The sequence below is a fragment of the Mastigoproctus giganteus genome, chromosome 8 (genome assembly GCF_048544385.1).
Source record: "Mastigoproctus giganteus isolate SK-2022 chromosome 8, ASM4854438v1, whole genome shotgun sequence".
Classification (NCBI taxonomy): Eukaryota; Metazoa; Arthropoda; class Arachnida; order Uropygi; family Thelyphonidae; genus Mastigoproctus; species Mastigoproctus giganteus.
The window spans coordinates 162,650,175-162,675,060 of NC_143582.1; the positions used below are offsets into that span (position 1 = coordinate 162,650,175).

The 24,886-nt window shown below is 38.3% G+C and overlaps 1 protein-coding gene across 4 annotated transcripts in view; it reads right to left on the bottom strand.

The window, feature by feature from the left end:
• Positions 1-23,814, bottom strand: part of LOC150081971 (CCR4-NOT transcription complex subunit 7-like) — a 180,867-nt gene extending 157,053 nt beyond the window's left edge. The window contains exon 1 of one of the 4 annotated variants that reach the window (XM_090379867.1): positions 23,704-23,814. The gene's annotated coding sequence lies outside the window, so the exon portion shown is untranslated. The other 3 variants (XM_090379865.1, XM_090379870.1, XM_090379866.1) reach the window with 3 other exon arrangements.
• Between the last annotated feature and the right edge of the window lie 1,072 nt (positions 23,815-24,886).

Sequence of the window (24,886 nt, forward strand, 5' to 3'; positions counted from 1 at the left end):
AAATTTTTTATTATCCCTTGATCCAAGGGCTGACACTATGCAGATGTGTTTGGTGGCAGAAAAACGATTTGAATGTTGGACAATTCAATGTGCGGGTGAGATGCAGCATTATCCATGAAAAGAATAATTTTTCTGTTTTGACGAATCATGTTTTGGTTAAAGTGACTTATCCATTCGCTCATGATATCTCGTGTCATCCACGCTTTTTTCTTAGACTTCCAGTCAACATTCAAAAGATTCAACTTTATGCCCTTGAAACAACGAGGATTTTGTGGTTTTCCTATAACAAGAGGTTGTTCAAAGTCTCCCAGCATATTTGTACACAATAGTACAGTCAAGCGTTCCTTAGAAATTTTTCCACCCTGGCACTTTTCGTTTTTTAGACTCATTGTTTTTTCAGAAAGAGCTTTAAAAAACAACCCTGTTTCGTCACAGTTGTAAATATCCTTAGCTTTAAAATCACGACATAAATCTTCCAATTTGACGGTCCACTCTGTTACAACCCCAGTTTCAACAGATCCACCTTCACCACTTACGGTTTTCCAAGAAATTTTATGCCGAGTTTTGAACTTGTCTAGCCATCCCACAGAAGCTTTGAACTCATTTACTCCCATAGATTTCGCAACCTCCAAAGCCTTTTCCCTAATAATAGGCCCATTAGTGGGAATTTTTTTAGCAGACAAAACCACTCATACGTAACATTGTCAATTTGAAGTCCAACAGTTTTCGGGAATGATTTTTGACCCTGTTCATTTCCGTGTTGCCAAAATTATGAGCAGTTCATTTTTTTTCTTTAGGATGTCGCTTACCTGCGTCTTCCCGATTTTGAATTTTGCAGCGAGATTGGAAACACTATTTTTTTGCCGATCATACGCATTAATGAGTTCGACTTTATCTTTTAAAGTTAAATGGTTACGAGAAGGCACTGTGCACTTCACACGACACTGAACAAAACTGAAAACTGAAACTCAAGACGAAAGGCCGACAAAATACCCCCCCCTGCACACACCGAATTCATCAGAAGTTTTACACGTGCCTTAAAATTCTTGAAAAAGGGTTTAGAACCGCCACGTAAACCTTGATAAAATTCAGAGAATCGGAAATAGAAAATAAACACACGATTGAGGCAATACGGGGAAGAAAAGTTCCTAGAAAAAAGGCCGTGAGCTCTCCCGCAGTCCGTTATGGGGAGATCAAATTAAGTGCTAATCTAAACGAAACATTGCAGATTGCCTGTCCGTGTCCGTTACAGAGAATGTCCGATAGACAGAAGCTGCAAACACGTTAAAACCAATACAGGTGAGTTGGGGAATTTGAAAATGTCCGTTGTAGAGAGATGTCCATTAACGAGAGGTGTCCGTTAGGAGAAGTTTCACTGTATATCTTATATCAATATCATTAACAATTATTGAAAACAATAAGGGGCCCCAGCACTGAAACCTGAAGGAATCCACCAATAATATTAGTCCAAGAAGAAAAATATTCATTAATAACCACTTTCCATCCCTGACCACCCCTTTAACCATAGCAGTAACTTGCCCCTAATGCAGTACATTAGGTATATACAAAGAGGAGCTAGAAGCTAAGAGGAGCTAGAAGAAAACCTGGAAGACAAAGGCGGAGATGGATAGATGAAATTCATGAGTTTGTGGGTAATAAATGGATGGCCAGTGCTCGAAACAGAAGGAACTGGAAAGTTGCTGGAGAGGCCTTCATCCTGCAGTGGATTGAAAATGGCTGATGATGATGATGATGATGAATGCAGTACAACTGCTCCAATTTGTATAGCAGTCTTTCTTGTGGAATAGTATCAAAAGCTTCACTGAAATCAAAATATATACAGTTGAATGAAATCTAAGTACATACAGATGAACTATTGAGACATATGGCTGAGAAGAAAAGTGCATGGGATGCACATAAATTATCAGGTGATACAAAAGCCTATGGTAGGTATAAATTAGTCTGTTGTTGTTATTTGGTTTTTAGGAGCATTAGCAACTAAGGCCATATTGCTCTGGGGATATGCGGTTGTCATTCCCCAACCTTTCCACATCCTCCGTATTTGGTAGTCACGGGCTCGACCCCCGGGCTAATCAAAAAGCGTGTGCTACTACGCACTGCCGCTCCTGCCCACCTGGCTACGGAGGCACCAAATTAGTCTGTACTCTAGTCACAAAGAAGGTTAGGCAAGCTAAAGCAGATTATGAGAAGTCACAGGTAAAGAATGCAAAGTGAAATGGCAAAGACATCTATGCTTATAATAACAATAGAAAGAAGGGGTTGAATCACATTAGGCCAATTGTTGTCTATGGGTTAACTGTTGATGACCCTGCTCAGGTTGCAGACAAATTGATAAGGTATTTTGCATCTACATTCCCACGAGGAATTCTTTAGGCATAAAAATGCCAGAAGTTTCTCACACGTTTAGGAAGTCATTAGTTATATCTGGCAGGGGCAAAAGATGACGACGTGGTAAGGCAGATATCATCTTTTAAGGGCACAAAAGGTGATATTGCTGTACACGTTGGCACTAATGATCTTAAGAGTAAGAGATCTGCAGGTTTACTTAACAAGTAGAGGTCAATGCTGGAAAAGTCACGAGTTATAGTTAAATTTCAAAGTATCTGCAATTCTGCCCAGACATGATAGGAGGGAGTATATGATGAGAGCCTTGTCAATCAATTCAGCCCTGGAGAGATTGTGCAAGGCTTAAGGGGTAGAATTTTTTTTAAGTGTGGTCTGTGCTTGCTAAGAAGAGAGACTGCTTCTACAGGGATGGGATACACTTAAATCGAAAGGATGCTATTGGGCTAGTCTTGGGTGGGTCGGAAAACTGCTAGATTGGGGGAGATTCAAAGACTAAAAGATTAACGGTAGCCACAGGCAGAGGCGAAAGTGATTCTTGCACTGCTTCAATTGTAATGAGCAGCAGCCTAGAGAGCAAGTTGCTGGGGACTTCAAGAGCTGCTGGGAGTCATCATGGAACAAGTAAACACATGGGCTGTGATAGGATAACTAAGAGTAAGAACAAGTACATGTATACTTGCATATAAACTAATGCTAGAAGTATAGTAAATAAAATTGATGAAATTAAAGTGCTGATCAAGACATCAAAGGCATATATTGTTGGGCTATCAGAGACATGGTGTTACACAGATATAAGCAGTGCAGAATTGGAATTTGGGGAGTGCAATGTGTACAGAAAGGACAGACAGGGTAGGAAGGGAGGGGGTTATGCTGTTAGTTGAGAAACACACAAAATCTAAGGAAGTGCATCCAGTTGAAACGGGTGGACAGTGCAATGTTGAATCTGTTTGGTGTGACATAAACACTGGGAAAGTGTTTGGGAAACGCTGGGAAACTGGCTGCTAGAGCAGGTCATGGAGTTTTGTCAATGATGTATAGGAATTTTGCTAGCAGAGACAAGGAGGTGATTATTCCTTTGTAGAATGCAATAGTCAGGCCCTACCTTGAGTACTGTATACAGGTCTGCAGGCCTCACTTTAGGAAGGATGTAGAGTTTCCTGAAAGAGGCCTCTGAGGTCGGGAAAACTCATGTCTAAAAATATATATAAATTCATACACCGACCATTGAATAAAATTTAAAATTTAACATGACTACAATCTTTACACAAAAATATTTACAATAAACTATTGCGGAATGCTAAAAACTGTAATAAAAGATCATTTACAATAAAATTTGCTAAAATATAAAACATAAAAGCACTAAAAACCTGAAGCTTTCGGGAGCGTCAGCTCCCTTCTTCAACAGTGAAATGACTTCCTGCAACATCTCCTTAAGTAGCAGGCTCACGGTACCTCCACACGTGGTATTTCTCCATGTGGTTCAATCGGTACATGGTCAGAACTGGAAGTGGAAATGTCTCGGGAACGTGGCAAAGAAAATCGTTCATCCAACCTTAATATAATTGTTTCAAAGATAGGATTAATACGTATACCTCTATCTCTATTGATGGTATTCCTACTGGATGAACTAATCTGTAAACCCTCGAGCCATTTACGCTCCCAGTATCCATGGGCACGATCCAAAATAATAGCGTCCTCCGGGGAGATTTGATGCTGCTTCTCCCAAAAATGTTCGGCCACGGCAGACTTGTTATATTCAGCGGTTCTTATGGCATTTAAATGTTCCCCCAGACGATCCCTGAGCCATCGTTTTGTTTCCCCCACATAACACTCCCCACAATCCGGGCATTCTATTCTATAAACCACTCCACTAAGATCTTTTGGTATGCGGTCTTTGACCTGCGACACAGCTGTGCACAGCCTCCGCCCAGGAAGCTGTACACAGCGTGTCCCATAACCCCGTAAAATTCTCGCCAGATGTTCAGTAAGGCCCGGATAGTAGGGGATGTATGCGGTGGCTACCGGAACGAACGACTCCCTACGTTCGGACACTCCTCTACTATATCTATCCAGGATCCTCTGGGGGTATCCGCACTTTCTAAGTTCTGCCGTGACACGATTAATTTCTTTTTCTTTATCCTCAGAAGTGGTACAGTGTGATCTTACTCTGTCAAATAAAGCTTTTGCTACACTATTCTTATATTGTCCAGCTTGTGCTGAATTGAAATGGGTGTATTGACCTCTACACATGGGTTTTTTAAAAACTGACGTCTTAAGTCTAAAACCCACCCTGGAGATCAATACATCCAAAAATGACAGGGTACCACCCGTTTCCACCTCTGAGGTGAATTGTATAAATTGGGAGAAGCTATTAAGCCAGCAAACGGCATCATCCTCCCTCCCCTTCTGGACCAGGGCAAAGGAATCATCAACATAAGAATAGTGTAGCAAAAGCTTTATTTGACAGAGTAAGATCACACTGTACCACTTCTGAGGATAAAGAAAAAGAAATTAATCGTGTCACGGCAGAACTTAGAAAGTGCGGATACCCCCAGAGGATCCTGGATAGATATAGTAGAGGAGTGTCCGAGCGTAGGGAGTCGTTCGTTCCGGTAGCCACCGCATACATCCCCTACTATCCGGGCCTTACTGAACATCTGGCAAGAATTTTACGGGGTTATGGGACACGCTGTGTACAGCTTCCTGGGCGGAGGCTGTGCACAGCTGTGTCTCAGGTCAAAGACCGCATACCAAAAGATCTTAGTAGTGGAGTGGTTTATAGAATAGAATGCCCGGTTTGTGGGGAGTGTTATGTGGGGGAAACAAAACGACGGCTCAGGGATCGTCTGGGGGAACATTTAAATGCCATAAGAACAGCTGAATACAACAAGTCTGCTGTGGCCGAACATTTTTGGGAGAAGTAGCATCAAATCTCCCCGGAGGACGCTATTATTTTGGATCGTGCCCATGGATACTGGGAGCGTAAATGGCTCGAGGGTTTACGGATTAGTTCATCCAGTAGGAATACCATCAATAGAGATAGAGGTATACGTATTAATCCTATCTTTGAAACAATTATATTAAGGTTGGATGAACGATTTTCTTTGCCACGTTCGCGAGACATTTCCGCTTCCAGTTCTGACCATGTGCCGATTGAACCACATGGAGAAATACCACGTGTGGAGTACCGTGAGCCTGCTACTTAAGGAGATGTTGCAGGAAGTCATTTCACTGTTGAAGAAGGGAGCTGACGCTCCCGAAAGCTTCAGGTTTTTAGCGCTTTTATGTTTTATATTTTAGCAAATTTTATTGTAAATGATCTTTTATTACAGTTTTTAGCATTCCGCAATAGTTTATTGTAAATATTTTTGTGTAAAGATTGTAGTCATATTAAATTTTAAATTTTATTCAATGGTCGGTGTATGAATTTATATATATTTTTAGACAGGATGTAGAGTTGTTAGAACGAGTACTGAGAAGGGCAACAAGGTTGGTGAGAGGAACAAAGGGATACGCTTACGAAGAAAGGCTTAAGTCAGCCAGTTGCAGCATCTGGAGATTTAGACACCTGTGAGGTGATCTGATCGAGGTGTATAAGGCCTTGAATGGTTTGAGCAAGCTCAATGCTGACAAGATATTTCCACTTGCTGAGATTAAGAACCTGAGGGGGACATAGATTCAACCTGAGGAAAGACAGTTGTAGAATAGATGTGCTGAAGTTTGCCTTTAGCCAGCAGGTAGTTGACTGCTGGAACAGACATCCATCTGTTGTTGTGGAAGTTGATAGCTTAAATAAATTTAAGGCTGAACTAGACAAACATTTGGAGCGACCAGATGGGTGAAATGGGAAGAGTGGTTTTTTTTTTTTTTTTTTTTGGCGGATGCTGCATTAGCATGCTTTCCTGCATCATATGCCTCAACTAATGCTGAAATAAATGGGTAACTAAATGACTTTGTGATAACTGAAAGTAAACTGAAGGGGAAATTGTTGAAGATGAACATAAAAAAGGCACCTTGGGGTGGATGCAATCTATCCAATTATATTAAAGGAGGCAGCAGAGGAGGTAAGCAAACCCTCACCCACAATTATGAGAGCATCACTGGATTCAGATCCCTGTGGAGTGGAGATGTGCAAATGTATCCCCAATTCATAAAGGAGGATCAAAAGGCAGCATGAATAATTACAGACCTGTTAGCTTAACGTCTGTTCCAAGGAAAATAATGGAATCACTGGTAAAGAAGTAATGCAGGACCATCAGGACAGACATGGAATTATACTGCAATCACGGCATGGATTTGTTAAGGGGTGGTCTTGTCTAACCAATCTGATAAGTTACTATGATGCAGTGACCAAGGAACTGGATGCAAAATATAATTTTGATATCATATACTTGCATTTCCAGAAGGCTTTTGATACTGTTGCTCATAAAAGACTGTTGTACAAATTGGAGGAATGTGGTATTAAGGACAAGTTACTGCTATGGATAAAGTAATGGATAAAAAATGGATGCTGCTCTTCGTGGACTAATGTTACTAGTGAAGACCACCAAGGGTGTCAGTGCTCTGTCCATTGTTGTTTTCCATATTTATCAATGAAAGTATATCAGGCTTAACAGCAGGGTGGTTAACAACAGTTATCAGGGTGATCTATTACAACAAGATCTAGGAAAATTGGGCGATGGGCTGAGAAATGGTAGTTGAAGTTTAACATTGATAAATGCAAGGTACTGCACATGGGTAGCAGTAACTCCAGAGTAACTTATCAACTGTGTGGTACTACACTCAGAGTAGTGGAGAATGAAAACAATCTGGAGGTAATTGTGCAATCAGATATGAAATTCTGTGAGCAGTACAGATATGCTGCCAGGCCACCTCATGGGGTTTTGTCAGTGATATGCAGAAACGTTGCTAGAAGGGATAATGAGGTGATTATCCCTTTGTATAGGGCCATGGTTAGGCTGCATCTTGAGTACTGTACACAGGTCTGGAGGCATCGCTTTAGGAAGGATGCAGATCTGCTGCAACAGATGCAGAGAAGGATAATCAGATTGGTGAAGGAAACAAAAGGTACTCCAACTTAGAAAGGCTTCAATTCTGCAAATTGCAGCATCTCAAAACCAGGCACCCGTGGGGAGACCTGATTGAGGTGTTTAAAGCCTTGAATGGATTGAGTAAGCTGAATGTTAATGGCATTCTTCCACTTGCTGAGACTGCACACATGAGGTAGCATAAATTCAAGCTGAGAAAGGATGGTTGCAAGATTGAATGTGCCTTGAGCCAGCAGTGGTGGAACAGGCTTCAATCTGTTGTTCTGGAAATGGAGGGAGGGAGCCAACAAACCATGACTATTACTCCTGTATGGTGCCTCCTATTAGAAAAGGGACGTCAATGAAGAAAAAGTGGACAGTGACATACCCAAATATACCATCTGCAATTCGTCCTATGCATCACAGTAAAGTACTACCTATGCCTGAACCACCGCACCATTTTTCTGTACACTCTTATGAAGATCAAGGGATCCATCATTTCGTGGATAGATGCTTCTAAGGTTGGCCTTAAGGCTGTGTTATTACACAACGGAAAAGAACAAGCAGGTTTTTAATCTGCTCTTTCAAATTTTAGAAAAATGTGGCATCAAAGTTAATCTTTTAAGGAGGATAAAAAGTTTATATGAAAATAGCAGATCTACAATGAAAATTGAAGGAAAAAATGGTTTAAGATTAAACTTGGAGTGATGCAGGGCTGCACTTAGCTTCATTTCGTTTTATAATTTTCATGGATCATTTAAGAGAAGAATGTAAATTAATGCAAAGTTTATTGTGGGAGATGTAAAACTTGGATCATTATTATATGATCCAATGGAGGATAGGTGAAATGAGAAGGTTTTTTTTTTTTTTTTGGCTGATGCTGTATAAGCTTGCTTTCTTGCACTTGCATCATATGCCTCTACTAATGCTAATACTAATGAAACATACACAAACATCCTCTTAGATTTAAAGGTAATTAAATGATTTAAAGGTAATCGTCATTTTAATAGGACTAAAAAAGGGTTACACTAAGTATTGTTGCTTTCTTTGCAAGTGGGATAGTCGTGCCAAGGATATGTACTACAAGAAGAGGTGTTGGCTTCAATGAAAATCATTAACACCTGAAATGAAGAATGTAGCATTTGAACCTCTGGTAGATCCAAATAAAGTTTTGCTTCCACCACTCAACATCTAACTGAGGCTCATGAAAAATTCTGTAAAGGCTTTGGAAGTGAACAGTATTCATATACTTGCAAGAGAAATTCCCAAGACTTAGTGCAGAGAAGTACTGATTCCCAAATGTTTTTCTATTGCCCATTTCTCTTTTCTTTTCACCTCAGTTTTTGTAGTCAGAGTAAGAGCTTTTCTTTCCTTCTCTGCTTTACCAATACTATTAGACACACAACTTTTGGGGCCTTGATGAATAAGGATTGCAAAGACATTTTGCAAATGGTACAGTACTTAACACAATGCATATTACAAACTCAGTGACTCAAGAAGGTATGGAAAATCTGGGAAGCTTAGGGCTAGACTAGACAAGAACTTAAAGCGTCGGCATCAACTACAGTTTTAAGTGCCTCCAAAACGGCTAACTACATGTAGCTTTTCTAATGTCAGATCGAGTCAAACTAAAAGGGGCACTTCTAACATTTCATTGGATACCACCAGCAACGTACCCCTTCTATTCTCAGTTGCAAGGCGGATGTTGTTCAAATTGTATGTAATGTGCATTTATGTATACAGTTAATTGTGAGTAGAAAGAGAAAACAAGGTTGGCAGATTCATACAACAAATTCAAATAGGTTAAAAGCAGAACAGTTTTATATTATGTTTGAAACACAGAGGAAGTTTCCTGAGATTTTTTTTTTATTTTACAGAATGTCAATATAGAGTTTTGATGAACTTCTAATGTTAATAAATAAAAAAATCTAAAATGTTAATTAGTGAAAAAAAGATACATTTGAACATGCCGATACCTTTTCCAAGTGGCGGTATGGCAGAGGGATTAAATTAATGTTGACCACCTTCACTTGATCACCTTTCAATGTACCATCTTTCTACTTGCTACTTCGCTTCGTCTATTGTTCAGACTTTTAATTTTGACCTTTTCCTATCACACCCTACCATATTGATGTTTACATCTATGCTTTATGTGCTGTACTGACAGGCCAAACTTCCATTAACAGAAATATTTCTGAAATGTTGTTTTCTTTGTTTATGAAATTATTCAATTTCAGGGGTGACCAACTGAATTTGTGATGTGATCTACTTTTTTTTTCAAAATGTGCCACATGGTTAAAAAAGTTAATCAAAGTGTTGAAAAATGTTGTTTATAAATTTTAAAATTAAATACAATTCAGAATTCTTATTTTAAATTCATACGTATTTAAATTTTTAATTTATGTGAAATTTGTGTCTTCATGTCATCTGCAAAAGCTTTCAAAATCGGGGATATACTGTGATAAGGCCAACCGTAAACAATCTTCTGTATGCAAGTCCGTAATAGTAGAGCGATTCTTTTTCATTGTTTCAAATACAAAAAGGCCAATTCACATAGATATGTGGAACCAAAACAGGAATTTAAAAGTTCACTGCATTTTTTTACGTTTGGGTACTTTTCTCAGCAAACATATTTCCAAAAGTCTTTTTCTGATGATCTGGCTTTTAGGAAGATATTGTTTCGTAATGTAATAATTTCATTCTCAAGTAATATTTTCTCCATGTGAAAAATCTCAACAATTTTTTCTGCAATTTGTTTCGTATCTAAGTCGACTTTAAATGGATGAGAAATATACTGAACAATGTCTTTGATTGTTTTTAAATCACTGAATCTGGTTTCAAAATCATCCACAACTTTCTCAATTTCAGAAACATATTTCTCACTATTAAATTCATAAACAGGATATTTTTGCAAATGATCTTGCATATTTGCAAAACGATTTTTTTTTTTTCTTTGAGATCCTTAGCCATTGCCAAAAATTGATATTTATATACAGAAATACTACTAATCATGTCACCCACATTTTTATTTTTTCCTTGTAATTCCAAATTCAGATCACTTAATTTACTGGTAAAATCTGCCAAAAAAGCCAGATCACACAACCACGTTTAAATAATGTTTAAATAATATAAGTTTAAATTTAAATGTTTAAATTATATAAGTTTAAATCATGGTAATTTAATTTTTTTAATAAAATTTTTAAATGCATTAAATATATCAAGACCCCTAGTTCTTTCTTTTAACGAAACCATACTCAGCAGCTCTTCTCTAGTGGCAGAACCATCAAAAACCATACGAACAAAAACGAGCAACAGCTGTATCACTGATATCTGTTGATTCATCCAGTTGTAAAGAAAAGGACACACAATTAGCAATATGAGCACGCAATTGTTTGCTGAAATTTTTACTCATTTTTTCGATGTGCCGCATCATAGTATTTTGAGATAATTGCAGATCTTGAAGAGCACTTTTAATTTCATTTTTGTTCTTAAAATTTTCAAAAAGAGAATCTTTTATTTCTAAAAATGCATCTTTGATGAACTGACTATCAGAGAAATGGTTCGCATTTTTTTACAAGAAGATGACTCATTTAAATGGTGCTACAGTTACTGCTTTAGGTGTCATGAAGAAATTTTGTTGTGTGAATAATCTGGATGTAAGTTCTTTTAATTTATTTTTTCTAAGATCATTATTGGGCAGAAAATTCAACTGATATTTATCATGGAGAGCACTGAAGTACCTTTCTAAATTTCCTTTTTTTGGGTATAGCCAAAGATACATTGCAAATCAAACAACATAGTAGTAGTAGTAGTGGCATGTGATGCAAGAAAGCAAATGTATGAGCTTATGCAGCTCCAGCCGAAAAAAAAAAAAAAAAAAAAATCACACCATTCCCTCCAAATGCCTGTCCAGTTCCTCCTTAAATTTATTTAACCCATCAACTTCCACAACGACAGATGGAAGTTTGTTCCAGCAATTAACCACCCACTGGCTAAAACAAAAGCCGAGAATTAGGCTTGAATTTGAAAGTGTCTGCAATTCTGTCCAGACACAATAGGAGGGAGTATATGATGAGAGCCTTGTCAATCAATTCGGCCCTGGAAAGATTGTGCAAGGCTCAAGAGGTAGAATTTTTTTCAGCCTGGACTGTACTTGTTAACAGGAGAGATTGCTTCTACAGGGATGGGATACACTTAAATAGAAAGTGTGCAAGAATATTTGCTGATGCTATCGAGGCAGTGTTAGGTGGGTCGGAAAACTGCTAGCTTGGGGGGAGACAAAGACCAATAGATTGACAGTAGCCACTGGCAGAGGTGAAAGAGATTCTTGCACTGCTTCTATTAGAATGAGCAGAAGCCTGCAAAACAAGATGCATGATATTTCAGAGACTGCTGGGAGCCATTGCGGTACAAGTAAACACATGGGTTGTGTTAGGGTAGCTAAGAATAGAAACAGGTGCAGGTATACTTGCGTGTACACCAATGCTAGGAGTTTAGTAAACAAATTTGATGAATTTGAGGTATTGCTCAAAACATCAAAGGCAGATATTGTTGGTATATCAGAGACGTGGTGTCACACAGATATACGGGATGCAGAACTGGAATTTGGGGAGTACAACGTCTACAGAAAGGATAGACAGGATAGGAAGGGGGAAGGGTTTATGCTATTAGTTAAGAAACACATAAAAACCAAGGAAGTGAAGCCAGTCGACATCGCTGGACAGTGCAGTGTTGAGTCAGTTTGGTGTGACATAAGCATTGGGAGATCAAAATTGAGAGTAGGAGTGTGCTATAGGCCTAATGACTCTCATGAGTATAATAAGAAACTGTACAGGGAAATAGAGTGGGCCAGTAAATCAGAGAGTCTTATAATGGGAGATTTTAATTTCCCAGATATTGACTGGAATTTGGGGGCTGGTCACTCACACACTAGCAGGGCTTTTGTGGATTTATTGGATGATTGTTTTCTACATCAGCATGTTCGGGAGGCAACAAGAGGGAGCAAAACTCTTGATTTGATTATCAGCAGTGATTCTTCATGCATTAAGAATCTGCAGATAAATGAACCACTAGGTGGCAGTGATCACAGTGTGCTGAGTGGGATTTACTCAAAGTGGTAACTACCATTAGGGGTAAAGGGAAGGGTTATTGCTTCCGTAAAGGCAACTACGATGGACTGAGACAGTATTTAAATTCTATACAGTGGAACCAACTGATGATGTTACCAACAGCAAATTCAAAATGGGAAGCATTCAAAGAACTTATCTTGGAAGCTACTAGGCTTTACATACCAACTAAGAAATATTGTTCAAGGTTTAGACCAAAATGGATGTCAGATGAACTAATGAGGCATATGGCAGAGAAGAAAAATGCATGGGATACTTACAAATTAACACATGACACAGAAGCCTATGATAGATACAAGTTGATATGCAACCAAGTTACAAAGGAGGTTAGGCAGGCGAAGGCAGATTACGAGAAATCTTTGGCAAGGATTGCAAAGAAAAACAGCAAAGAGTTCTTTACTTATGTAAACTCTAGAAGGAAGGGGATGAATCAGATTGGACCACTTGATATCGATGGGTCAACTGTTGATGATTCTGCTCAGGTAGCTAACAAACTAAATGAATATTTTGCATCAACATTCACACATGAGGAGTTATTCAGCGAGGGGAATGCCAGAGGTGTATTCAACTCTAGCAGTAAGCTACAGAATCTTGAAATAACTGGGAGTAAAGTGGAGGAGAAATTGTTGAAGATAAACACAAGAAAGGCACCCGGGGTGGATGGGATCTATCCAGTTATATTAAAGGAGGCAGCAAAGTAACCAAACCTTTAGCCATAATTATGAGAGCTTCCTTGGACTCAGGGGAGGTACCCATAGACTGGAAATGTGCAAATGTGACCTCAATTCACAAAGGAGGATCAAAGGCTGACACAAGTAATTATAGACCTGTGAGCTTAAATTCTGTTCCAGGAAAATTAATGGAGGCACTGGTTAAAGAAGCACTGCAGGATCATTTAGACAAGACTTCAGTTATAGCTCGGACACAGCATGGTTTTAAGGGGAAGTCTTGCCTGACCAATTTGATTGGATATTAAGAAGTCACAAAAGAACTGGATGCAGGGAATAGCTTTGATATTATATACTTGGATCTTAGAAAGGCTTTTGATACTGTTGCACATGGATGACTGCTACACAAATTGGAGCAGTGTGACATTGGAGGCAAATTGCTGCTATGGATAAAGGGGTGGTTGAGGGGGAGAAGACAGAGTGGTAATCAATGGACACTGCTCATCGTGGAACTAATGTTATTAGTGGAGTCCCTCAGGGCTCAGTGTTGGGTCCATTATTGTTTTCTGTATTTATAAATGATATTGATGATGGTATATCAAGCTTAATGTCCAAGTTTGCAGACGATACAAAGGTTGGCAGGGTTGTCAAGGACACTACTGACACTATGCTGCTGCAACAGGATCTGGAAAGGTTGAGCAGATGGGCTGAGAGGTGGCAAATGAAGTTTAACATTGACAAATGTAAAGTACTACACATGGGAAACAGCAACGTATCAACTCTGTGGTACTACACTGACAGTGGTAGAGAATGAAAGGGACTTGGGGGTGGTTGTGCAGGAAGATATGAAGTTCTCTGAGCAGTGCAGACGGGCTGCAAGAGTAGCTCATGGAGTATTGTCAATGATATACAGGAATTTTTCCAGCAGGGATAAGGAGGTGATTATTCCCTTGTATAAGGCAATGGTCAGGCCACACCTAGAGTACTGTATACAGGTCTGGAGGCCTCATTTCAAGAAGGATGTAGAGCTGCTGGAACGAGTACAGAGAAGGGCAACAAGATTAGTGAATGGAACAAAGGGGTGCTCTTACAAAGAAAGGCTTAAGTTTTGCAAATTACAGTGTCTGGAGACTAGGCACCAGCAAGGTGATCTGATAGAGGTGTATAAAGCCTTGAATGGTTTGAGCATGCTCAATGCTGATGGGATTCTTCCTCTAGCTCCGAATAATCACCTGAGAGGACATAAATTCAAATTGAGGAAAGACAGATGTAGGATAGACGTGCGGAAATTTGCCTTTAGCCAGCGGGTGGTTGGTTGGTGGAACAGACTTCCATCCCTTGTCATGGAGGTTGATAGGCTAAATAAGTTTAAGGCTCAGATGGACAGGTATTTTGAACGAACAGAGGGGTGAAGTGGAAGTGGGTTTTTTTTTTTTTTTTTTGGCTGATGCTGCATAAACTTGCTTTCTTGCATCAAATGCCTCTACTAATGCTAATGCTAAAGGCAAATTTCCGCACATCTATTCTACATCTGTCTTTTCTTAATTTGAATTTATGCCCCCTCAGATTCGTAATCTGAACAAGTGGAAGGATCCCATCAGAATTCAGCGTGCTCAACCCATTCAAGGCCTTATATACCTCAATCAGATCACCACGCAGGTGCCTAGTCTCCAGCCACTGCAATTTGCAGAACTTGAGCCTCTCTTGGTAAGAGGATCCCTTCATTCCCCTCACCAATCTTGTTGCCCTTCTCTGTACATGCTCAAGTAAATCTACATCCTTCCTAAAATGAGGCCTCCAGACCTGTACGCAGTACTCAAGCCGTGGCCTGACCATTGCCTTATACAGAGGGATAATCACCTCCTTTTCCCTGCTAGCAAAATTCCTATATATCATTGACAAAACCCCATGACCTGCCCTGGCAGCCTGTCTGCATTGCTCAGAAAACTTCATATCTCACTGCCCAATTACTCCCAGGTCTTTTTCATTTTCTACCACCTTAAGTGTTGTACCACACAGTTGGTACGTTTCTGTGGGGTTACTTCTACCCATATGTAGTACTTTGCATTTGTCAAGGTTAAACTTTAGTTGCCACTTCTTAGCCCATATGCCCAAATTATCTAGATCCTGTTGCAGTAGCACACTGCCATTACTGTCATTAACAACCCTGCCAACTTTGTATCATCTGCAAACTTCGACATTAAGCCTGATATACCTTCATCAATATCATTGATAAATATACAAAACAGTGGACCTAACACCGAACCCTGTGGGACTCCACTAATAACATTAGTCCAAGAAGAGCAGCACCCATTGATTACCACCCTCTGTCTTCTAGCACTTAACCATCCTTTTATCCATTGTAGCAACTTACCCTTAATACCATTCTGCTCCAATTTGTACAATAGTCTTCCATGCGCAACAGTGTTTTTCTTTTATCATTACAAAAGAGTATTCTAGTTCCCACTCTTGAAGAAAATATGTTTTACTCTTTTTCATAGTATTCATTTGAAATCGAAGGGTATGAAATTAACGTATAAGTACTGTGCAGTTATTAATATTAAGTAAGCTAAATAAGATTTCGGCACATACACTCTGCTCTCCACAACTTAACTGTGTGAATTTTCACAAAAGAAGCCTAGCGGCTGCGCAGCAACAAGAGTAGTCACATGGTTCAATAGATTTGTAATAAGCATATGCAATGGGGCACATAATAATAATAACATTTAGATCTATTTTTTATATATATACTGCATTTAAAATGGGCCATGATTGATCAAAATTAAAGCCGCGATCAACTTGTTGGCCAGCCCTGGTGGCCAACAAGTCCTCTATTTACCTACTATTTTTATTCAGAGTTTAAGGGAATTACTTTTAGTTACATAAAAAGTAACTTCCTGTGTGATTTTACCGCACGGGACTTCTCAGAATAAAATGCCAACTGTTACTGGATTCCCACCACTTGAAATTATTTCCAGACAGAATACTGACAAGTACTTTCCATCCTTTTGAATCAGAAAACATTCTCCACTACTCACACTGTAATGGATTACTGTAATGGATTAGTTTTCAAAGTTTATAAAGCAGCTATCAATAGAAATATTTTCTTCAAATTTCTTAGAAGATTAAATATACATTCAGAAAACATGCTGTACCATATTGTTCTCTAAAACCAAACTTTACTTTTATCAAATGCGCTCTGTTGGTGTTATCAGTTTTGCACCACTTTTTTCTGTTTTCAGTGTGGCTTCCAATAGATTCATTCCCTTGATTTTGTGTTAATAGATGCAATACACATTGCAGAAAGGAAGTACAATGTTTTTGTTTTTCAAAAACTATTCACTGCAAGTGATTCTCTTTTGTTAACTCTGACATTAGTTGTACAGTTGCAGTGGATATCCTTCAGCAGTTTTCCGATTATAGTTTGGTTCTTATTTAATAATAATAAGGTTCTTTATTAACTTAAATTATATATATTCGTGATATCGTACATAGATAACCAGAGAAATCTAACAATAAGTTGTTTATACAAAGTGAACTAACTTTTATTTCGTTAACTAATGAAACAGTACTATAATAGTTCAGAAACATTTCTTTGCCAATTTCAATCCAACACGTCACCTTTATTTCTTTGTTGGCATAATCCTTTAATGCTGTATTGTACAAGGCAGGCCTCCTTTCCACCTCACAAATACTATACCACCTCCTAAATTTCTCAATGTAAAACATCTCCAAATAACAACAAACAAAATAATGGACAATGAAGGCCAACCATGCATGGGTAGAATTGCTCCTCAGGAAATACAAATGCCCAGTCGCTAGTGCTTTCATTGCCTCCGAAGGTGTCAGCAGGCATTGAACATCAGTTAACATCATCCAACACTGTTCAAAATGCCAGTCTAGTGTGAATACCTTTTCCCTCTGCTTCCTGTAAAACCGAGCATTGGAAGACATTGCCAACACCACACTTTAAGCCCTCATCTAGTATAGCCCTTAGAGAAGGTTCTATAATGCAGATTAATAAACCTGAGTTTATTCCTTGACCTACTGAATCAAATACCTATCACATGAGAGTGCTCGCTGAAAAAATTTTGTTTGCTATAGCAAAAACAGATGGATATTCTGAAATATAGATATTGATTAACCCTCTTAACATTAACAATTTGAAGCTGATTATGTGTAAATTGAGGTATGTCTGTGCATACATTTCATCATTAGGAGTGTTTCATCACTGTTTTAGAGAATTTTTGGCATGTCAACTACACAGTGTGTGCTTACACAGTTAGATATTAGTAGAGGCATATGATGCAAGAAAGCAAGCTTATAACAGCATCAGCCAAAAAAAAAAAAAAAAAAAAACACCTTTCCATTTCACCCATTCATTCACTTAAAAAATTTTGTCCAGTTTTACCTTAAATTTATTTAAGCTATCAACTTTCACATTGACAGATGACAGTTTGTTCCAGCAATCAACCACCCACTGGCTAAAGGCAAATTTCCACACATCTATTCTACAACTGTCTTTCCTCAATTTGAATTTATGCCCTCTCAGGTCTGTAATCTGAGCAAGAAGAAGAATCCTATCAGCACACTGAGCTTGCTCAAACCATTTAAGGCGTTATACACCTCAATCAGATCACCTCGAAGATGCCTAGTCTCCAGACACTGCAATTTGCAGAACTTAAGCCCTTCTTGGTAAGAGCAACCCTTTGTTCCCCTCACCAATCTCTTTGCCCTTCTCTGTATTCATTCCAGCAACTCTACATCCTTCCTAAAATAAGGCCTCCAGATCTGTACGCAGTATTCAAGGTGTTGCCTGACCATTGTCTTATACAAAGGGATAATCACCTCCTTATCTCTGCTAGTAAAATTCCTGTATATCATTGACAAGACCCCATGAGCTGCTTTGGCAGCCTGCCAACACTGCTCAGAAAACTTCGCATCTGACTTCGGAATTACCACCAGGTCATTTTTCATTCTCCAATATCCTGAGTGTAGTATATCACACATTTGGTATGTTTTTCTGGGGTTTGCTACCCATATGTAGTACTTTGCATTTGTCAATTTTAAGCTTCAGTTGCCACCTCTCAGCCCATCTGCCCAACTTTTCTATATCCTGTTGCCATAGCATAATGTCATTAACAACCCTACTAACTTTCGTATACCTTCTTAGAACGAGTACAAAGAAGGGCAACAAGATTGGTGAGGGGAACAAAGGGATGCTCCTACCAAGAAAGGCTTACGTTCTGCAAATTGCAGCACCTGGAGAGTAGGCACCTGCAAGATGATCTGACTGAGGTGTATAAGGCCTTGAATGGGTTGAGTAAGCTGAATGCTGATGGGATTCTTCCTCTTGCTCAGATTAAGAACCTGAGGGGGGGGTCACCCGCTTTACACCCAAATTGGGGAAAGACAGTCGTACAATAGATGTGCGAAAATTTGCCTTTAGCCGGCAAGTAGTTGATTGGTGGAACAGACTTCCATCTTTTGTTGTGGAAGTTGATAGCCTAAATAAATTTAAGGCTGAGCTGGGCAGGCATTTGAAACGAATGGAGGGGTGAAGTAGAGGGTTTTTTTGGTTTTTTTTTTTTTTTTTTGGCTGATGCTGCATACGATGCAAGAAAGCAAGCTTTCTTGCATCGTATGCCTCTACTAATGCTAATATCATCTGCAAACTTGGACATTAAGCTTAATTTTATCTTCATCAATACCATTGAGGCACACAAAAACAACAATGGGCCCAACACTGAACCTTGGAGAACTCCACTAATGACATTAGTCCACAAAGAGCAGCATTCACTGATTACCAATCAGTGAATGTCTTCTGCCACTCAACCATTCCTTTATCCAGAGCAGCAACTTGACCTTAATGCCATACTGCTCCAATTTGTACAAGTCTTCCATGTGGAACTGTATCAAAGGCTTTCCTGAAATCCAAGTATATGATATCAAAATTATTTTTTGCATCCAGTTCTTTTGGGACCACATTGTAGTATCCAATCAAATTGGTCAGACAAGACTTCCTTTCACAAACCCATGCTGTCTGAATTATAACTGCAGTCTTGTCTAGATGATTCTGCAGTGCTTCTTTAATCAGTGACTCCCTTATTTTCTCCAGAACTGAAGTTAAACTAACAGGTCTGTAATCACTTGTGTCACCCTTTGACTCCCCTTTGTAAATTAGAGATACATTTGCACTTCTCCAGTGCATGGGGACCTACCCTAAATCCAAGGATGCTCTCATAATTATGACTAAAATAAGGATTTGCTTAGTTCCTTTGCTGCCTCCTTTACTATAACTGGATAGATCCCATCCATCCTAGGTGCCTTTCTTATTTTATCTTCAACAATTTCTGCTCCACTTAGTTCTGTTATTACAAAACCATTTAGGTTCCTGTTAGAGTTTGTTAAACATCTGGCTTCCACTTCCAGGCGCCTCCATAGCCAGGTGGGCAAGAGCAGCTTCTTGATTAGACCGGGGTTCGAGCCCGTGACCACCAAATACGGAGGATGTGGAAAGGTCAGGGAATGACCACCGCATATCCCCGGAGCAATATGGCCTTAGTTGCTAATGCTCCTAAAAACCAAATAACAACAGCTTCCACTTCCCTACAGAATTCTTCATGTGTGAATCTAGATGCAAAATACTTGGTTATTTATTTTTTTTTTTTTGATTTGGTAGTTGTTGGCGCATCGGCTTCTGTGGCCATATTGCACCTCCCAAGGTTTTTGCAGTACTTTGATCCAAGCCCGAGGCGGGAATCGAACCCGCGACCTTTGGGTTGCCGGGCAGGTACTTTACCCACTCGGCTAGCCCAGTCGGCATACTTGGTTATGCTAGTTCGTTTGTTTTTTTGTTTTTTATAGGGTATTATGTCTGAATAAGTGTGTTCAAGAACTGATTAATGTTTTGGAAGCTGAAACACTGTGAAACTGTTTCACAAAATATAATTTAAATGGAAAGTCCTACTCCCTCCAATTGAAAATGGCAAGCTACAGCCCCATCTGAGGAGGTGTGTAAGAACTTTTACAATCTTTGATAGCATCAGGATAAATACAGAATTATCAAATCTGGGCTAATGTAATGTTTGATATGATCACTGAAGATGTGGTATCAAATTCAGGTAACGTTTCTCATGTTCCCTAACAAAGAATGAATATTACACTCTTTTCAATTGTTTCCTACATATACCTTACAAAATTACACAAATCTAAGTACAAAAAAAAAAAAAAAAGTAAAATATGAATGATGCTATTGTCTCATTAAAATGAATAGGTCAATCTCATTATTATTATTATCTATATGGTGCAAGGAAGCCTGAGGCTTATGCTGCACCAGCCAAAAAAAAAAAAATCTGAATTACCCTGTGAGAGAGAGAAAATAAGAGTCAGAAGTAGAAAGGAATCACCAAGAAAGAGAAGAATGATGATATCCAGCTCAGGCCCCTGGGTATGCCAAGCCCAAACTCACCAAATGCAAGCCCCTGAGTCATTGGTGTCAGCTCAGAAATCAGCATATACAGAGAATTGCTGAGACAAACATTCAGTTTTTACAAAGCATAGAAAAACAATTATTGCAACAGAAAGCCCCAAGATGTAAATTTGCAACCTGTTCTGGCATTATACATTATATGAGACTAAAAACAAGAAACATTTGCATTAACAGTTTTTCTTGTTTGAGATAAGTCCAGTATAGGCAGTTATTTCAGATTTTAATACTTAAATTGAATTTTATTATCAAGTAAATTTCGTGAGGTTTACAAACAGTCATATTCTTTCCATTTTGTTCATATTCGTTCCACTTGTCATAATAAACAAAGGTTTGGCCAATCCAAATCTATAAAGCTGAATGAAGTACTAAATATACACATGAAAACTTAACACACTGTATGAAATTTGCATGTGTTACATAGAAAGAGTGTCTGGTCTCCAATTTGGAAGTCAAAAAAATTATGGAAGAATTGAATGAAAAGCAGTTTACTTCAAGTATGGCCAAACAATGTCTGCTAATGTTGAAAGACACTTTTGCAATTATCCAAAAACACTCAAGTATCTACTACTCCTTTATATTTGATAATTTGACTACATGATGCTATATATTGCAAGGCAAACTAAGGTATCTTCAAAAGTATCTTTAGATTTGCAGTCATATTTACATTTATCTCACTGAAGCTGAATCATTCAAATTTAATTTTCACAATGAATGGAATATATGTCGATCATATTTTGTCAAAATTATCTTTATATAATTTTTCCATTTTAATCATTTTTTTTTTTTTTAACAATTTAATAGAAATAAAGGCTACTTTTAAGGTAATTCTCAAATGTTTTGGTCTTCAACATCTGAATCCTAATCATAATACAGGTGAGTCATATGTCAGTTTAATGAGAAATGATTTGTACAATAATAATTCATTTAAGTGAGTTATAAAGCATCTCTTCTGGGTAAACTAAAATGGCTCACCATGCATATTTTGCATTTTGCTCCACCCTTAACTGCAGACCACTTATCTGTAAGATGAGTGCAATTTTTAAAGCCCTTTTACTGGCTGGTTTTTGAGTGAAATCCTTCTTAGCTTTTGAAAGTCGTTGGGCTATGCAGTTTTCCAATTAATTACTCTATTACAGGTTATAGAGTAGCAGATGCATGTGATGCAAGGAAGCAAGCTAAGGTAGCATCAGCCAAAAAAAAACCCATTTCACATTCCATTCCCTCTAAACATTTGTCCAGTTCTTCCTTGAATTTATTTAAGCTATAAACTTCCATGACAAATGGAAATTTCTTCCAGCAATCAACCACCCACTGGCAACTAAAGGCAAATTTCTGCACATCTATTCTATAACTGTCTTTCCTCAAGTTGAATTTATGCTCCCTCAGGTTTGTAATATGAGCAAGAGAAAGAATCCCATCAGAATTGAGCCTGCTCAACCCATTCAAAGCCCTAAGCACCTCAATCAGATCAATTGCAGGTGCCTAGTCTCCAGGTTCTGCAATTTGCAGAACTTAAGGCTTTCTTGGTAAGACCACCCTTTCGTTCCCCTCATCAATCTTGTTGCCCTTCTCTGTACTCGCTCAAGCAACTTTACTTTCTTCCTAAAATGAGGCCTCCAGACCTGTACATAGTTCTCAAAGCATGGCCTGACCATTGCCTTATACAAAGGGATAATCACCTTTTCCTTACTAGCAAAATTCATGTATATCAGTGACAATACCCCATGACCTGCTCTGGCAGCCTGTCTGCATTGATCAGAAAACTTCATATCTGACTGCACAATTACCCCCAACTCTTTTTCATTTTATACCATACAGTTGGTATGTTTGGGTTACTTCTACCCATATGAAGTACTTTGCATTTGTCAATTTTAAACTTCAGTTGCAACTTCTCAGCCCATCTGCCCAAATTTTCTAGATATTGTTGCAGTAGCACACTGCCATTATTGGAATTAACAACCCTGCCAACCTTTGTATCATCTGCAAACTTCGACATTAAGCCTGATATGCCTTCATATCATTGATAAATATACAAAACAACAGTGGACCCAACACCAAAACCATGGGGGACTCCACTAATAACATTAGTCCACGAAGAGCAGCATCCACTGATTACCACTCTGTCTTCTCCCACTCAACCACCCACCCACTTATCCCTTGTAGCAACTTACCCTTAATACCACACTGCTCCAATCTGTACAGTCTTCCATGCGCAACAGTGTCAAAAGCTTTCCTGAAATCCAAGTATATGATATCAAAATTGTTTTGATATCATAGGTGCCATTTAAGAAGCAGTTTGTTTGGTCATCTGTGGGACTTGTATTTACACCAGTTTTGGTGCCTTATAATTTAAATGAGCTTTTTTTTCATCAGAGAAACTCGAACAAGATCACTGAATCAGAACAGTGTATTTCAGGTCATTTTGTCCATTTCTTTAAAAAAAAATAAATAAATAAATAAAGATATAAACATAATATATTGTTCAAGTACAGAACTAGCATAATTTGTGGTTCACATTTTGATTTTACTAAATAAAAACTGTATTAAAAATTGAAGTAACTATTACTTTTCGTTTTGTAATGACTGAAAATAATGTGCATAAAATTCCACTACTCTAACTTGAGACAAATCATCTGTGTTAAGTGTCATAATAATAAAACAGTAGGTACGTACGGAAGCAATCGTAAATGGAGTTGGAAAAGTTAATCCAGAACGTAATAAAACTAACAAATAATATTAGAATTATTTTGAGAGAAAATGCTGAGCTGAATTAAAATTTATTATCACAAAATAATACGTAAAGGCATGCTCAGTGCACCTAACGTAGAATTAAGATGAGCTCTTGCAATGCTTCTAAATAAACTGGCATATACATATTCCTAGTATATATTTACTTTTCAAGAGAAGCTAGCCAAATATTCCACACTTCACTGTCAATCATAGTTCATTCTTCAAAAAAGTTTGGAAATAGTACATGCATATTTAAATATATATGTGTATAAATATGCACGAAACTTATTTACCCAACAAAATTAATTTCTGGAAAAAGCTTCACAAAATTATATTCGCTCAACACTACCGTCTGAGAACAAAAACTGAAACATGCCCTCTACAAATAAAAACTGAATGATGAGTTAAGCTAAAAATTTAGGTCTTAAAAATGTTTCCAATGGAAAGAAAGTTGACACTGATCCATTTATTAATTAAAAAGAAAAAAAATTACGGCCAGTATCCAACATATACATTTTAACGAGGTACGCAGTGGCGCACCCGGAAATTTTGTATGGGTAGGGAGGGGGGGGTGTTGATCGTCCCATATTGGTAGCTTTTAGAAAAGTCAACATATGATAGTATAATATATAAGGGGGAAAAAAATTAAATAAATAAACTATCCTTGTGAGTTTAACCCCCATAAGCTATCCTCTCCATAGGTGTGCCTATGTATTACTACATTCTGATATGCAATGCAATGCAATGCAATACAGTAGTACTAATACTGAACACAAATAAAAAAATAAAAAAAATGTATCAACAAAATTTTAAGCAGATCAATTGTTTTGTTATTATTAGCCATATGGTGAAAGGAAGCCTCACCATTACCTTTCCTCAGATATAGTATCATTTGTCTTTGTGTATTACTACTCATGACTGCTGATTTTAGTCCTTTGTTTACCCTCAATGCTTGTTCTACTTTTCCTGTTATAAATCTTCTTATGTCTTCTCTGAGCCTCTTTCTAATGACGTTGCATAACTCAGTATACTCAATTTTAACCTTGTCAGTGTTTATCTTGCTCTTCATTTCTCCCATCCAGTTCATCATGACTTTTTTTTTTTAAATGATAAAGCCAAATTTCTTTGGCTTTAGCATTAGCATTAGTAGAGGCATTTGATGCAAGAAAGCAAGCTTATGCAGCATCAGCAAAAAAAAAAAAAAAATTTCCACTTCACCCCTCTGTTCGTTCGAAATACCTGTCCAGCTGAGCCTTAAACTTGTTTAGGCTATCAACCTCCACGACAAGGGTGGAAGTCTGTTCCACCAACCAACCACCCGCTGGCTAAAGGCAAATTTCCGCACGTCTATCCTACATCAGTCTTTCCTCAATTTGAATTTATGCCCTCTCAGGTGATTATTCGGAGCGAGCGAGAGGAAGAATATCATCACAATTGAGCATGCTCAAACCATTCAAGGCTTTATACACCAATATC